Source organism: Octopus sinensis, linkage group LG12 (genome assembly GCF_006345805.1).
Source record: "Octopus sinensis linkage group LG12, ASM634580v1, whole genome shotgun sequence".
NCBI classification, from domain to species: Eukaryota; Metazoa; Mollusca; class Cephalopoda; order Octopoda; family Octopodidae; genus Octopus; species Octopus sinensis.
The window spans coordinates 3,920,911-3,940,110 of NC_043008.1; the positions used below are offsets into that span (position 1 = coordinate 3,920,911).

General features: G+C 35.3%; 1 long non-coding RNA gene across 1 annotated transcript; it reads left to right on the plus strand.

Moving 5' to 3' along the window:
* Positions 1-240: 240 nt before the first annotated feature.
* Positions 241-8,775, plus strand: LOC118765505. Its single transcript, XR_005001367.1, has 3 exons — positions 241-252; positions 3,466-3,473; positions 8,648-8,775. It is a non-coding gene; the product is annotated as an uncharacterized LOC118765505 (long non-coding RNA).
* Positions 8,776-19,200: the final 10,425 nt, after the last annotated feature.

The following is a 19,200-nucleotide window of genomic DNA, read 5'->3' on the forward strand; positions in this document are numbered from 1 at the left end:
TACATACAATACATACATACATACATACATACATACACACATACGTACATACATACATACATACATACAATACATACATACATACAATACATACATACATACATACATACATACATACATACATACATACATACATACACACATACATACATACATTCATACATACATACATACATGCATACATACACACATACATACATACATACATACATACATAGTGATAGATAGATAGATAGATAGTTATGCATTTACGTATATATATGTATACATATACACATATATACATATGCGTATACGTAGATATATATGCGAATCCGTGAGCAACAGTCCGGATACTTATTGATCAGACCACGTATGTATATGTGTGAGTAGATAGATAGATAGATAGATAGATAGATAGATAGATAGATAGATAGATAGATAGATAGATAGATAGATAGATAGATAGATAGATATCATAATAAATTGTCGAGCATCAGGAATATTTCATAAATTCGAATTTTCCTCTTCATCTCGGCTGCTTATAGCAGTAAAAATATGGAAATAAACTCGACTTTTCTGAACTTATGGAAATACAGAATTTTACACGAGTAAAACTTCTTCGTTTGTTGCTTACGAAAATATAACACAATGTAGTAATGTAATATTGTGTACGTTAGCTTAGAGGCTGATTCTTTAAATTGTTTATGAATCACTGACATCTAGTTTAGAAAGGAAATTCTAAACATGAAGGTGTGGGTAAATAAAGCTTAATCCGGTTCCAAGTTTGATATCTTTTTAAAAAATCAAAGTCAAAAGGAGTTGCCACTTCAGTAGACAGCACATGAAATGCAAAAGGAACGTGTATTGAAGGATTAAATGGTTATAAAGCAAATTATGGAATAATCTGCGAATTTGTGAATAATTTGCATAAATCTTGTAAAGCCAAACATGAAATGAAGCATAAAAGGAATTTGTAAATAAAAAGATTTTCTTCTCTTTAAAGGTTTTACTTTCAAAGAAGAAGCGTTCATGGAAGCCTTTAAGTAAATACTATCAGCATTTGCAGATCTTCATGTCAGCTGTGAAATCCCAAAACTTGCTCCCATGATGATAAATCTCACTTTTAAAAATCATAATTTAGCAAATTGTATAGAAATAGAACCAAAAAAAAACCCAGTTTGATATATTGAAACAAACAAAAATGGAATTTCGTTCAATTGTATTTTTCATCTTCAAATTCGCGGAAACCTGTTTGAAATTAAGAGACAATGGGGTGAAGAAATTCGCTTCGCAACCATGTGGCTTCGAGTTCGGTCTCACTGTGCGAATCCCTGAGCAATTGACTTCTACTACGGCCTCAGGTCGGTTAGTGTCCTGAGAATGAATTTGGTAGACGAAACTACGTGGAAGGCCGTCTTATATGCATACATACGTACACACACACAAACACACACACGTTTCATGTATGTATGTATGTATGTATGTATGTATGTATGAACTATGTGTGTGCGCCTTTTGAGTTTGTCGCCTTAGCTTTATTGTTTACATCCATACAACTTAACGAGTCGACCCAAAAAAGAACGATAGAATCGTTTCCGGACTTGAAATAAGTACTAAATACATTGAAATTCTGTCTTCTTACATTTCTATGTTCAAATCGCACCCATGACAACTTTGCCTATAATTCCTCCAGGGTTTAAACACTGCATCGATTTTACTCGTCTATTCCCATTCAACCAAAGTACGTGGCATTGTGCCAAATGTATTATTCTGGAGCATACAGCATATTAATGACTGAAATAATTTAGAACATAAAGATTGTAATTACATTTCTTCGTTACCACAAATAGTTGCTCAAGATCTGCTAATTTCCATAAAAGTATCAAACTAAAGCAGACACTTATGAAATATTAGAATTTGTGGTCATTAAACGAGATCTACTAGGTTGTTCTTATCGTACGCTGACCAATTTCCAGGAATTTTTCCAATATTCATTTCCAGTATACTTTGCTGATTAATTTTGTGTATAAAATGAATCGCAAATGTGTATATATAACGTGTCTGTGTGCGCACACACGCACACACTCGTGCGCACTCGCGCGTGTGTATATAAAACCAAAACCGCGCTCTAACATACACACACACACACACACACACATATATATATATATATATATATATATATATATATATATATATGGTATTTAGGAATATATGAAACTATTGCTAGATTTTCTATTTGATATTTACTGATAATTTGGTTATCAGCACAGGCTGATATCACAACCCCTTATATCTGTTTTTTACTACCCACAAGGGGCTAAACATAGAGGGGACAAACAAGAACAGCCAAACGGATTAAGTCATTTACATCGACCCCAGTGCTTAACTGGTACTTAATTTATCGACCCCGAAAAAATGAAAGGAAAAGTCGACCTCGGCGGAATTTGAACTCAGAACGTAACGGCAGACGAAATATGGCTACGCATTTCGCCCGGCGTACTAACGGTTCTGCCAGCTCCCCTTATATCCTCTTTCAACTACTTCATATCTACAACATAGTCAAATCTGCATCTAACAGCCAGGGTGGCTTTCTTCATAGGGGACGGCGTGATTAGATAATGGTCCTTTTACACAGCGGAAGTGTGACTAAACGCCATTAAAGTACTACTTCTCATCTGGAACGAGTAGCTGCTACGGAGACAAACTACGCAGATGGCATCCCTTCACAAATCCATCCGATTGATTTATATACGCTTTCACACACCAACATACTGCAAACGCTACACTATTGATGTTCTACTCTCTTTCATTCTCCTCCTGCATCTCTCGCTCTCGCTCTCTCTCTCTCTCTCTCTCTCTCTCTCACTCTCTCTCTCTCTCTCTCTCTCTCTCTTCCATCTGCCTATCTTCTCCCTATTTCTCTTCCTTCTCCATTTCACTTTGTCGCATTTTCTTTTACTCTTCTCTTACATTTCTCTCGGCTAAACTCTACCATAAACTACAACGGTTCCAATTCATCTCAACTCTCAGTGGTGTTGTTCCACTTGTTTTATTGCCTAGCCCTGGGTCAACTCTGATCGACGAGACTTATGTTCAATGACATTCCAGCCATGAATATCCAACATTATTTGCGTGTCTTTTTATTTAAGACGCTTTAGTATTGCTCGCTTTTATTATTACAATATACAACAGAATAGACCAATAAATTTCAGTGAACACTATGTATATAAATTTATCGAACTTAATGAAATACACATGTACAACATCACGAATAGAATTACAAATTGTTAGCATTAATAGTGGTTCCCAAAGTGGGAAGTGCTGCCAGCTCACTCCTTGGAGAAGAAGTTTGAAAAAAAGTGGGGTTATAATGAAGAGGCCAAAGGATGTAAAACCAAAAAGTTATGGGTTAAGTTTTATTTGTGAAATACGGTTGTTTTGAATTTGCTTCGGAAAGTGGTCTATTTTTGAGGTGGTGAGTAGCAGGGGTGCTAGTAATGTGACCTGTGGGTTGGAGGCAACTGGAATGTGCAAAGGGGGCGGCATTTCGAAAAAATTTGGGGAACCAATGGCGTACAGGATCAAATACATCATCCTTTAGCTTAGTTTGTCTTACTTTATGTCACTGGTTGATTTCAGTTATTTCCCTTGTGCCATTGCATTGTTCCATTAAGCAATTTATACCGATCAAAAGATTAGTCGTAACTCTTTTATTCTTTATAAAACAAATCTGCCAACTGCACAGGCAAGCTTGAATATAGTATAGTATGCTGAAAGTGTCTAGCAGACCGATATAGATATTCCTCTGTCTCTGTCTCTCCTTCCCTCTTTCTCTCTCTCTCTCTCTCTCTCTCTCTCTCTCTCTCTCTCTCTCTCTTTATATCTAGTTTTATGTGTTTATGTATGAATGTGTGTGTATATATATATATGTGTGTGTGTAAGTATGTATGTATGTACGTATATATGTATCTAACCTGCGTATTTTATTGTCACTGCTATTATTCAGGCACTAAAAGACTTGTTTTGTGTTCGCAGTTCCACTCTTGAAACAGTAATATTTCCTTTCCCTTTTATACATTGCTTTATATTTTCTGCTATCAGTACATGGTGCCATCTATATTTCCATTAATGATCTATCATTATCGTATTATCGATCGATGCTTATAACGGACAAAGGTAAAATTTTTAAGTTATGAAAAAAAAATGCAATATGTCGAAAGGAAACAAAAAAAAAAGGAGAAAGACTAAGAGAGCCATCATTTTTGAAGCTTATACGCAGATTAACTCTTATAAATATAGTGCCAGTTTTATCTCATTTCAATGTTTATAATGGTTGATTGACATGCTGGAATAGGTAATGAGAACCGTCTGCGATCTGTTTATATAATATATTTGTCCATTTGTTGCTGAAAACACCATGAATACTGTTGTAGTTGCTATTATTATTACTATTATTATTATTATTATTATTATTATTATTATTATTATTATTATATTATTATTATTATTATTTATTGTTGTTGTTATTATTATTTATTGTTGTTGTTATTAAGCAAGGTCTAGAGAATTATATAACATGACAAAGAATATTTGGAATTTATTTCCTATTTATTTTTTTTTTAATCTTCCTATCTTTTGTTGATACCTCCTATGGAAATGACATCAAGTTTCATTGTAACAAAATTGTTTAAACAAAACATAACCAAAGAAAAATTATTATATCAAAGGGAAAATCGATATTGGGGATTATAAAAATAGTTTTCTTGGAAATAAATTAGCACTCGGCTCAGTTGTTGCAGCAGTCATCTTTAAAATTTCCTATCTTCTCTTTAGGGTTTATTCATTTTTGATAAAACATTACTAGTTCTATATATGTTGGTAAACATACGATAAGCGTATATAGAACCAGTAATGTTCTATCAAAATAATGTTATTATCGTATATAGAACTAGTTATGCTCTATCTAAAACAAGCGGTGTTTATGTAGACTAAATGAATGAAGTTATAAAATGCTGGTGGTCTCCTCATTTAGCTTGGAATAATAGTAAAACTTTAATATCAACTGTTTCAGTCTTACATTATGGAATCTATAAAAGCATTGTTTTATGAAGTCATGGTGATGACACGATATTCGGCTGCATCTCTCGGCTCAGAAACTGTAGTATGCCAAGTCGTTATGTCTAATATTGTGTTCTTTTATTAAGGCAAAGACATAAACAACTTTGAAAATAAAGCTTGATGGTTATTAAAGATAGAGAACAAAGCTGATTGTTGATTACAGGAACGTTGCCACAAATCCTTCTGAGGATTTAATGAGGTTATAGGTTACGCAAAACTCTTTGAAATTCATTGCTTCGTTATAATTAAAAATTTCAATTAGGAATTCAACTTCAATCTGAGCTTGTGCATTGTGCAGAAATCACATCAAATTTCGCTTAAGAATTCAGAAATAATCTTAATACGTTTTCAGACATTAAATCAGAAACGGTTATCTCTATTACATCTTTGATTTAGTGAATTTGTATTCATTAGCGTCAAAATAATTTCCACCAACAACAAACGCTAAAATAATGACACAATATTTTATTAAACACTTTATTTTATCAGAGAGAGTGATTTAGGGTAATATATTCTAGACTAAGTGTACTATTTATTACTTGGAAATACTTTAGGGTAACAACTAACACTGAGACGAAGTCTCAATAGGAAAAGTAAGATAACTAGTTCTCTTCTCTGGTGATATTTCGTTACTGGAATAAATGACACATATAGTGATGGTGCAAGCCATAGGAAATTTATCTCTATATAATGATAGCCGATATAAATATTGGCTGGTTGGTTGGTTGAGTCCCCGTCACTTTTTAGATAGCAGAGAGCGAGAGAGGGGGGAGAAGTAGAGAAAGCTAAAAAAGATGCAGAGGTATTTAGCTTAAGTGGTGCAGGATGAGTACATACTAGGTGGGCTTGATGACGGGCAATAAGTAAATGAAGGCTACATTCACAATGAGAGAGAAAGACTCATAAGAGAGAGTTGCAGAAGGCGGATGAGGGAAGGAGGAGAAAATGACATAGTAATTAGGTGTTAATGATGCTGAGGATTATGAAGGAAGAGAAATATTTACAATCAGCTTACAACTTTGAATTGGTTGAGAATTTTTATTTATTCACTCAGATTTTAACAACAATTTTTCTAATTAAAATCGTATATCTCATTTATAATAATATGATTAAAATATAATTTTCTAAGAAAGATCACATATACTAGGAACCACTAAAAATGCAAAAAAAGAAAAGTTCTATTGAATAAAGTAATTATCTTAGGAAGTAAGCTGTTCAGATATTTATTCATAGAAACTCTTGTGTTACAATTGAAAAATAATAAAGAAACAATTTTTAGATAAAATTTTCATTTCTATGAGTGCTAAAAATGTTCTGTAACAGTAAGCTATTAAGATGTATCGAGTAACTTATAGGTTCGGAAATTATGGGAAATTTTATTAAAGAAAAACATAAAATGTATTTTTATTCGAGATTAAGAATTAGCTTAATAACATTATATTTTATGTATCTCAGATATTCTACAGCTAATCGAAGCCATAATTTGTTCCATTGCATGTCATTTGGTGCATTTCGGAAAAAAAGGTTGCAAATAACGGTATGAAGATTACAAATCAAAAAAGAATTAAGAACGCATTCCTCTTGATATATTTTTCTTTACTCGATGAAGGTTGACTCCTGTGATTTCATTAGATATTACTTTACGTAAAGATACTTGCAGAAATATTTCTAGATGATATTTCCTTGCCAATTCTTTTAAAGAATGATCGTAGCTTTGCTGGGAAATATTTCTAATATTTACAAAACATTGATTACTTACTTTTGCTGTGTAGGAATCAACAATTTAACATAGCCTTTTGATAACTGGTGTTGACATCTATAATCGCTTAAGTTTAATATTATCAAACGAGGGAGACACTTCTTCGAAGAATTCGATGGAGTTATCGAACTCATTAACATAGATTTGGTTCTCAAATGCGAAAAACAACTTAACAAGTGACAAAAGCCCCCAAAACAGTCTCTTGTGAACACTCAACCTAATAAAAATATCAACCAAATTCCATCAAGTCTCACCCTCGGTACGAAAGAAACATTGCATAATGTAGTCCTAAATATACAAAAACAGGATTGCCACGGTTGGATAGCTCTTAATCATAAATTTCTCCAATCTTCTTGGGACTGAATAGCAGCAACATTGTAACAGATGACGAGCTAATGATTTAGTCTCAACACAATCACCCAAACTACTAGAAATAGCAGCCAATCTCCCACAAATTACACATCCTATCATCTAAAAGCAAGAATACTGTGGGAAACGTAGTCCTTGACACAGTAATCCTGAGAAAAAAACGACGAGAAGATGACGGTTTGTGAGTAGTTGATCATAAAAGGCTCAAATTCTGATGTCCTTGGGCTAAACAGCAACGACGAACATGAGGTCGACATGAGGGAATTTCTGTGCAATTGCTCAGAGTATTTTGTAACAGTAATTAAATCTCAACTCAAACTGTTACTTAACGTCTTAAATAAGGAGAGAGATATCAGGAAATGTAATCCATTATATACAAAAATACTGTTTGGTCGTGGGAGGAATGCCTTTGATTAAATGCCTGCCTGACAAAGAAATATCTGAGTTGACGTCATAGTCTGATATAAGAAACTTTAATCACATATTACAAGCGTCGTTCTCTGGTCGCAGGTCTTTGAAAGGAAAGACGGAGAACAAGAACGTGAGGATATTGAAATAACATTATGAAATATTTCGTTTGTTTCAAGAAGTTTCAGAAATATTCCGATTTAGTTAGTTTAGACGTACAATTGGTGATTTATTTGTAATTTCAGTTTTAAGGTTTTTAGTGCTTTTTTTTATTGTGATTTATGATCTATTCATTTATTGTAGTAATACTGTTCACTGCAGTATGTATGTATGTATGTATGTATGTATATATGTATGTATGTATGTATGTATGTATGTATGTATGTATGTATGTATGTATTATGTATGTATGTATATATGTATGTATGTATGTATGTATGTATGTATGTATGTATGTGTGTGTGTGTGTATGTATGTATGTATGTATGTATGTATGTATGTATGTATGTATGTATGTATGTATGTATTTATGTATGCGTGTGTATGTATGTATCAACAGTAAGGCTGGAGGACATACCACAGAGGAGTCACTTGCGTGATAAATACATATATGGTAGAGATTAATATATGTGTGTAAGATACTTAGTTGAAAAGTAACTTCGATTAACTGAGATTAAGATTATTTTTACAAATAGAAAAAAAATTTTCTTGTAGAAGTGTTTCAAAACTAAGAAAAAAAAAGTTTTATAAAACATTCCAAAACTATTAGCTAGTTAAATTTTTGAAAAGTAAAAGCAATGCATTTTGGAGCAGAGCAGATCTTGTTTGTGAAGCCAACCAATGAAAGCAACGGACATGTTTTCGATCTTTCTAGATCTCATCAACAAAGCATATTCACATGCACCTCAGTTTGCCCTGTCTTACATAATGGTGCGTGTGTGTGTGTGTGTGTGTGTGTGTGTGTGTGCATGTGTGTGTGTGTGCGTGTGTGTGTGTTTGCCAGGCGAGTGGACTGCAGCAACGTGAAATTAAGTGTTTTTCTCAAGAATACAATGCATCACCCAGTCCAGGAATCGGAACCACAATGTTACAATCATGAGGGCAACACCCTGACCACTAACCTACGCGTCTCTACCATATATGTGTGTGCGTGTACGTATATATATATACACACAGAGAGGGGGGAAACGGGTTATAAGGATCAGCAATAAGTCTAAGTCTAACAGTCTCAAGCAAACACTCTGCTTGCTGCATATACATACAGTAGTGTAAAATAATAATAATAATAATAATAATAATAATAATAATAATATAATAATAATAATAATAATAATAATAATAATAATAATAATAATAGGAAGTGTTATCATGTACATTGTTTTGTCTTGGTATAAAAGATGGGCTACAGCAAATATTCTGCTCAATACCACAGATTTGCTTGTCAGTTGTTTGACCTTAACCAGTTGAGCATGTCCCTTAGTGGCTGACGATATGTGCATCTCTGATCACGAGCAGAAGTAGTGGGGGAGCATCATAGCCATGTGTTGAGAGGGATTCTTTGGGGTTTGAATAGTTCACCTCTGGAAACATGGGTGGTTCTTTCAACATCCTTAAACAACCCTTATTCAGGGACCGTTTGAGCGGGATGGGCTACTCAACCTGAATAAAATTCTAACTGGGCCCCACCTGCAAGGTCATGTGCTGTTTATCTTGATATGAGATCACCATGTCGCGCACATATGGTTGTGATGCATGTGCCTGGTGTACCTTTATCAGACGGGTAGTCATGATGGGTATATTGGGCTTCGTATATTTTACCCCAGTGTCACTTTGATGGCATGAACTGCTCTCTCACTCAATAATAATAATAATAAACAACTTTGATTTAATTCAATTGTCTTGGACATCATCCCCAACCAAGGTGAATGCGCCTCTTTGTTGAGGCTGGACCAGATCGAAACATGACCGTCACATTGAGCAGTTGGATTAGGAGAGAAAGGTTGGATTCTTTCGTGTTTATACAGAAGACGCCATTAGAAGCGAAATGCCAAACTCAAGAGGAAAAATTGATGGCATTATTCTCGCTAAAGGGGCCAAGCTGAATACTGACAAAATTCCGCCCCAAGTTTAGTTTGGAAATATAACAGCGAATCGCATAAAGTAGTTTATTCATTAAACATCTCTGGCTGCTATCATGGGTTTAATGATATGAAAAGATCCCAGGCACGGAAGTTCTTCTTGCAACAAACAAGTCTTGTTGTTCAAATTCCGAATGAGTTGGACAGAATTATTTATCAGAATGTATGCATAGGGTGTTGTAAATCAAATACTTTCCAACTAATTGTCACGAGAAAACATTCACGTGACAGTCAAAACAAAATATTAAATTGCTTAGTTTTCCTTTCAAACACTAATAAATAACTTTACTAAAATATCTCGCGGCCTTTCTTACGGCTCTGAGTTCAAATCCCACTGAAGTCAACATTGCCCTTCAACGCACTTAACTAAAATAAGGCATTAATATAACGCTGGGCTCGATAGTATCCACTTCTACCCCGTTCCCCACTTAAAAGTGCCAACCTAGTGCTTAAAACATAAACTATTATTTTGTGGTTAAGGGCGATAGGTTGGCTGAATCGTTAAAACATCGGACAAAATGTTTAGTTATGGTCCATTATATTGCGTGTTCAAATCTCGCAGCGACCAATATAGTACCAGTGAAGTACTGAGATCATATAACCAACTAGACTCCTGCCAAATATTTGAAGTATTATGCCAACTATATAATAAGTCATTGCTGTTTTGTGGCACATCCAAACCACAAGAAGTTTGGCAATATGAAACTGTTGTTTGTGAGAATAAAAGACATTTAAGACTGACTGGAAATAGTATTGCCCAATTTGCAGAAAATTTGTAACAAGAAACGCAACGAAAAGGCTTGTGCTATATTTTCTATTGTGTAAAAGAAACAGTGTCGACAAAATACAAAAACTGATATATCTTCACCGATGTGTCTATTAAAAGTCGTCGATAAACGTGGAGTCTCGGCATATGGTATGAAATGCTTACGAAATGAGACTTACAGAATTCAGTTTCGCTCCCCACCTTCTCGTAAATACGATTTTCTGCGATGATAATACGTATTAGCTCTTTTTCATCGCATCTTATGTGATCTAGCCTTTGTCGCTAGTGCACACCACCATCAAGGACGATCAACTAGAGCACATTATATTTTTAGGAAGGATTAAAAGGATAAGTATTTGCGACAAATAAGATTAATAAACATAAAAAACAACATAAAAGATAGTATTTTGTTCGAGGGTTAATCCTTATGGTACTGGATTTCTTCTCTCTTCTTTTTCCTTCTTCTTTAAACTATAATCCTCACCGTTGTAATCCACCTTCTATCAATAAATTTGTTTACTTACTAATATAGCAACAACCTACTAAACAAAAATTAAGCAATATAAATCAATATGGTTCACCGAATGGGTGATCAACTGCGTAATTATTAAATGTACCAGCAACTAATCCGTATCTAATCAGTTCAACAAAATCAAGCTTCTCCTATCAAGACCGATCTCTACAGATATTTTTATCATAATCGAACATATAGCCACATGTTAATAATACTAAAAACTCCAGAGATGTTTGTGTGTACCCGAAATATCTCAGAAATACTATATTTTATTATGATTTTTTTTTGTTTGCATATTTATTTTCATACTTACCTTCGGCAGTGCAGTACAATTTTTTGTCATATCTGCACACCTATTTATTAATGAAAATGATTAAACACAATTTTTATTAGTTATTTCTTGACGGAAAAAAAATCATGGCATCCATGACGTCAACACACATACAGAATAGACATACATACAATGAATGTCATGGCGAGTCAACCAACACATACACACGTCCGCTATCTGTGACATATACACACACATAGCTTGAGGTCCAAGACACAGCGACCAAATTATCCTCAAATTACATTTTACCGTAGTAAATTAGAAAGGATTCATTGGACATACCACAAAACTAGTATCGACTAGTATAAAAGTTGCATAATATAAACTGCATATCAATAAAGTATATATATATATATATATATATATATATATATATATATATATAACAATGATAAATCTCAGAATCGTCAGTAGTTCATATATCCGAAAAAGAAGCACATCAGTAAAGTTCTTATTCGTTTTTAAACTCTTTTTACAAACATAAGTGAGATGTTTATTTTCAGTTAGGTTCAACTTATTTATACATATTTATCTCTTGACAGTGATGTATATATAGAGTTCTTTAAAACGGGGCGCCGAATTTTCATATAATGTGTTCCTTTGAAGAGATTAGAGGTGAGAGAATTAGGCTACTATTTTCAAATTATTTTTAATATGTAGTAATGCAAGGATGCTTATGTATCCTGTCATCGTATTGGTTATAGACGTGTCGGTGCGTCTCAGGATGAGATGCTTAGTTCTAAGTGGTTCTGTTCAGGTATCTGTAGGAAATTTGTGACGGATATCCTGATAAAATTATCAAAGAGAGTGCGCTGTAGCCGCCACGCGGTTTGGCAATAGGTCTAACAACTTTATACTTTTTCACAGAGACATAGCAAGCTTTTGCAGTAGATGGAATTTTTGTATAAGGACGTCAACTCACAAACCAGAAACTGTAGTTTAGGTTGATGGTACCTACAATAATACAGTGTAGTGAACTGATAATACCTTCTCCGCAGCGATATATACATTTTTCACCTCGGTCCGGCCTTTCTGAGCAAATTTTTTCTGTTTATATTTTCACGAGCTTCGCAACCTGTACATATTTTTGCTTACATCTATGTTATTATTAAACCATTTCGGAAAAGTTTCTTGATTTGCGATGTTAGCGGAATAACTTTCTTTCATACTTAACCCGTTACAAATTCAATTTTGGTCGTCTGTCACACTGACCTGAACTTTTGTGCACCGTAGAGAAAACTCGTTAATCAAGCTGAGAAATTATGACAGCGTCTTCCTTGTTTGGTATTGTATCCTTATCAAATATATCACGAAGCAAAACTGAGGGAAATTGAATTCATTGCTACAAAGGTCGCTGTCTGCGATAGGATGTAGGTTATTAATTAAAATAAACATGGACGAAGCTCTAAAAGAAAGCCATAATAAATCTACTCTGAAAACAATAGACTGTGAAAGATCTGAGGAGCTGCACTAACAGACATAAAGTCGTTAATATAGACGAGTGCCAACTAAATTCATAAATTGTCGAAAGAAACAAAACATAGACGGCTATGATTGGTAAATACAATGGTCTTAATGAATTAAAGTATCAATATTCAGTATCAAAATGGCAACGTGCTGACAGAAGCGTTAGCAGACCGGACTAAATTCTCGGCGGAATTTCGTCCGTCTTTGCGTTCTGTGTTCAAATTCCGCCCAGGTTGATTTTGCCTTTCATCCTCTCGAAATCGATAAAATAAGTACCAGTTGAGTACCGAGGTCGATGATATCGACTAATCCCCTTCTCCCGAAACTTCAGGCCTTGTGCCAAAATTTTAAACCAATGTGCCAATGATCATACGTAGTGTTTTGATAGCTTAGTCAAAGAGGGAAGGGCTAAAACCTTTTTGCAAATACCCCAGGCTAGGAGATACAGAAAAGCCCCGTAGCGGTGTTAACTGGGATTTAGGTTATGTCTATAGATTATATCTACAGTGCACAAACTACTGTGCAGCTTCCGTCCATCGAAATTCAATACAAATGCTTGGGTCAACCCGAGAAAAGATTTATCAGAATTTCTGTAGAGTGAAACCAAATCTGCATCTACTTGCGTGCGAAACGAACTTCGTAACTGCGCAGCCATTCTTTTTGAACGAATCCTAGAGTAAAATGGAAAGTGACAACGGTAAATCTAAAATATCGTGGTTTCCATGACTTAACAGTTAAGGCAAAAAGCCAGCGAGTTTGAAGGTGCAATAAAAAATCAAAAAGTGGAATTCTTCAAATAGAATAAAACATTTTGTGTAAACCCAATGAAATTCTATAAAGAATTGGCCCAGAAAACAACACTGATCGATACAACACGGATAAAACATCTATAAATAGCTTGTGGCAAGAATTATTGGAAACAGATCAGTTTCATAACAAGAATTCAGAATGGTTGTAAACTGAAAAAGAATATATAAAAGCTCTTGAGCAGCAGGAATTGTAAGAAGAGATTACAGGAACCAAAAAAAAAAAAAAACTTGGAAATAAGTGAGAAACTCGAGGAACGGGCAGATTAAAAAATTTTTAGTTATTTCCCGCAGCGGGACATCTTACAAATGGTTGCAATAACAACATGAACTGCCGAATATGAAAACAAAATTAGTTCACCAAATAATATAAGCGCATCAACCCAGTGATATAGTCATTATGTAGTCACTAGAACTGCTAGAAATAACTGCGAAATATCTCTCAAGTCACACAATATTGTATGTTACAAAAAAAAAGCAAACGGAAGGACAGATTTGATAGTCCAAGTATACTGTGAATAGAAAATGGTGGGATAATCAGAACTGAAATGCTTTTGATCATAGATCTCCTCAAACAGAACCGACTTGCGGATAAACAAGAAAATAGGCTCATATAATCCTTTAGATTACAGACTAGTTATTTGATTGCAAAGTGTGTTCAAAGCATTGAAGCGCGCATTTACAGAGGTAAATAACAATAAATTACTAGCACATAAAGCAGAAACGTTAAAGAAATCATTTATACGGGTGAAAAAAAAAAGCTAACAATCAACAGCAAATATAAACCGGAGTTCAAAGAAACCAGTGGTGGTTTGTGTGGGCAAAAGTTATTCAGTAAAGTTTGGAAATTTGGATAAGTTTGTATAACTTGGAAACAAGAGAATAACGACGTGGGAAATACGAAAATATTGTTCGAAACGTCAGGCTTTTTGTGTTCCACTGCATATAAAACATACCAAACTTTGCGAGCTTTTCAGTAAATATTCAAGTTGATAACGGAAATAGAAAGAAGAAACGATACCTCTTAACAATGTGTACTTATCGGAACACATTATTGACTACTGGAATTATGTAGGTTATATGAGACGAATGTGAAAACAAGATGCCTTCAGGCAAAACAGAGAGAAAAGTAGGGCACTTTCAACACAGGTCTGTAATGATGTACTTAGCAAGTACAGGCGTATTCTAAGTTTCATCCACCATACTTATGCTTAAACTTATATGCCCCTCTATTTTGTGCTAAATAACAGAATTTACAAAAAAGAAGAACAATATTTTTGTGATCGAGAAAGTAAAATTACTTAACTTTGAAGCAACACTAATTGAGCTATTCGACATATCTATGATTATTCAGTCAACACAGAATGTGGTGTCGTGTCGTGAAATGAGTAAATACCTAGAGTAGTAAAAACGCAAAAAGAATGCGGGACAGTACACTCTCGAGTGAATGAAGCCACCATAATTAATGTAACGGAAAATGCTGTCTAAAAATAATTACGAATGGATGATAATATAACATCGTCACCTTGCATAATAAGTCAGTCAAAGAGATTGGAATAAAATAGCATTTCAAAAGAGTGGAAACAGAATATAAGCATAGGAGCCAGTGATAAATATAAGTATAAGCATAGGTGATACATCATTTCCATGGATAATGCCATCAACACTGAAGAGAAAAAATAAATGTTGATGTTAACGTTATAAGACATTGATACATTTATATTTTGCTGGCTGCTTGGCGGTAACAGTTTTCGTCTTTTTTTCCTTCTTTTCTCACCTTCCTTAAATGAATTCAGCCTACTATACTCAAGCTGTGTCTATTTTTCTTTCCTTGAGCAACGGGAAATTCTCTACGTGGTTCTTCAGCCTGTTTTAAATAGCAACCAAAGCTTCGCTCAAACTAGAACCAACCGGCGTGTTACTATAATGTATTTACTGGTACGTTATTTCTGAGAAAAGTAAATTATGTGATAGCTATGGTTTGAATTCCTTCATCATAAGTTTTCTTACCCTGTGAGGGCATGGCGGCTAAACAACAATGCCCACTGCAACCATATTGATATCATAAGCTTCAGAATCATCCACTACTCCAAGAACTACTTTTAAAATAGAAGGATTTCACTTTGTCAAGGATGGTAATAATGGTTATAGGTTTTGGCAGCACAAGCAATTATTAGAGGATGGTAATGTCGATTACATCGACCCAGCTGGTACTTTTTCATCGAAACTGAAAAGTTGAAGTGCAAAGTCAGCCACGACGGCATTTGAACTCAGAACGTAAAGATCCGAAAGAAATGCCGCTTAGCCAGAAGAAATGCCCGACGCGGTAATTTTCCCGCCAGTTCGCTTCAATCGCGCATGGAAATAATGCATAAAATTAAATTACATTTCGTATAACTTCCACCTCACAATCAGCAAATGTGGTCACAATTTAAGACAGAGTTATTCAAGCAGGCCATCTGGTAACAAATGTGTTGTGGGTTGCAGTGAAGTGTGCCCACACATTAGTTAACTAAAGATCTGAAATAATCGACTGTCCCACTATTTTGTTTATGGGCAACATGTAACATTCACGTATTTAGTAATTCCGAGATCCTACTGTGTGGCCTGTATGAGGATTTCGAGGCCCCACCAGTTTTGTTAGTGCAGTTTCGTGACCTGCAGAATGGAAGCGCTACTTTCCAAATCCAGCAAAACAGCGGCTACGAGCCATACCACGTCAATTTCTGGTGGGACTTCCCAAATTTTTATCTTAGACGTACGTTTGCCCATATAAGTGGGCAGTAGCATCAGTTCGTTGGTTTTCAAAGACACTATGAAGTGTTCTTTTGCTTCTTCTTCGGAAGCAAACCTTACCTCCACAGTGCTGTATTTTTTCCTCTTGCTACATATTTGGTGTCGCCCCATATGGGCAGCGGGCCCTTTCCTATCGTTTCCTTTGGCATATGTTCGGCTTGTTTCGTTTTTAGTGAAAGAGTTTTTAATATTATTGTTTTTCTAGCTGTTTGTTGAATTATATCAACGGGTGGGGTTGGATTTATATTGTTCACTTTACGCTTTGCTATGCTTTTATATTTTTCTAGGTCTGCCTTGTTAATCTTTAGGTTTTCTTGGTTTATAGTTGCAACTGACGTGAAACTGCGTCAGTTTGGCTTGCTTAATTCATTTTCTTTGTCAATTCATTCTTTTTCCTTACTGAAAACTGGGGTTACCTTTGTAGACTATATTGTATACTTCTGAGGCTTTGGGGGTGGAGGGGTTCACCTCCTCCTGTTCGCGATAAGGAAGTACTAGTAACACTTCTTGGCACATCCTGTTGACCCTGTTAATACTGGGGGTGTTGTCTGTGTTTTGGCGGGAAGCCATAATTTCAAAAATGTGTAAATAAATTACACAAGAAGTTGCAAAAAAGTTCAATTCGCACCTCAAAGGGGGAATTTCTAATTCCCCTGCTAAGCAAGTTCAGAATCGATAACACATTAACAATAACATAACACAATTTAGATAGACAAATAGCAGAACTCATGAGAAGGAAAGAAAAACACGTCGGTTCGGTCGAAATTGTCGAGCAGGAATACGTCACCTAACGACGGGAGGGCCCATGATGATGATATACATATGTACACATACATACATACATACATACATACATACACACATACATACATACATACATACATACATACATACATACATACGTACATACATACATACATACATACATACATACATACACATACATACAAACATACATACATACATACATTGATACATACATACATACATACATACATACATACATACATACATACATACATACATACATACATACATACATACGTACATACATACATACATATAGAATGAGCAAAATATATATGCACCATGTGGACTGGTTTGGCGCAAAACAAGTCAAAGCACCAATGGATATATAACGTGGCAGATTTAGAATTTTTACCAGTAGCTCCTACTGAGGAAGGTTGAGGCCCTCCGGGTCAGAACTCGAAGCCATGGTATATGAGCATCTGCATGGCATAATCTTTCGAGGTATGCTTTTTAGTGTTTTAGCTCTATGCGTTTCTTCGCTTACTGTTATTTTCTATTATTTTGGTGCCTTCTGGCGGTCGAATTAGGACTTTAGCTCTTATTTCCAAACAGGTTGATGCTTTTTTGCATCCTTATGCTTCGTGCTAATTTTAAATTTTATACGTGTGTGTGTGTGTGTGTGTGTGTGTGAATAGAATTGTTAAACAGGATATCAAACATTAAGGCATGGCAAACATCTCAAGTCATACACAATATTATTATAGGAAGAAATCCAAAATCTTACAGCTGGGTTCATACTTTGGTTTCCATAACTTCGGAAAGTTGAGCTATAAACTTTTATGCTTCTTTTTTCTTCTCTCTTTCCATCTCCTTATTCTTTTATTTCCTTCCTCTATGTTGGCATCTTATCGATACAGACCATTCTCATTTTCCATATTTTCCCCCAATTTGTCTCTGAAAACGGAATATCACATACTCTGGGATATCCTAGAAACAACTGTAAGATTTTGGATTTTTCCCAATAATAATAATAATGTATATGACTTGAGATGTTTGCCTTGCCTTAACGTTAGACGTCCTTTTTAACAATTATACATCCGCTGCATCGGAAATCTGCAATGACTCCATATCTACCGACTCGGCTATAACCTTGGAGCCCCAGTAATCCGTTACAGCACTTACCTGGCGTACCTAATCGTTTAGAGCACCTGTGAACTAAACCCCCAAACTTTGTGTGTATATATGAATGTAGATATATATACGTACGTATATATATGCATGTACATATGTGTGTGTGTACTTGTATGTATATAAACGTCTGTGTGTGGAAGCGTAAAGCCCCAGTGGTTAGGGCAGCGGACTCGCGGTCGTAGGATCGCGGTTTCGATTCCCAGACCGGGCGTTGTGAGTGTTTATTGAGCGAAAACACCTAAAAGCTCCACGAGGCTCCGGCAGGGGATGGTGGTGATCCCTGCTGTACTCTTTCACCACAACTTTCTCTCACTCTTACTTCCTGTTTCTATTGTACCTGTATTTCAAAGGGCCGGCCTTGTCACTCTCTGTGTCACGCTGAATATCCCCGAGAACTACGTTAAGGGTACACGTGTCTGTGGAGTGCTCAGCCACTTACACGTTAATTTCACGAGCAGGCTGTTCTGTTGATCGGATCAACCGGAACCCTCGTCGTCGTAACCGACGGAGTGCTTCCAGGTATATACGTATGTGTGTGTACTTGTATGTATTTATACGTCTGTGTGTGTGTACTTGTACGTATATATACGCGCGCGTGTGTGTGTGTGCGCGTGCATATATATATACATACTCGTGCGCGTGTGCACACACATTTTTAGAGACGTTGGGCGTTAATGAAAGAATAGGGAAAAATATCCTCAAACCGGAAACATGGCCCAAATGTATGCATTAGAGTAGATTTGAAGCGAGATACTTTAAGGATCAGCTGATGTTAAATCCGAGTGACAGGTTAGTCATTTCA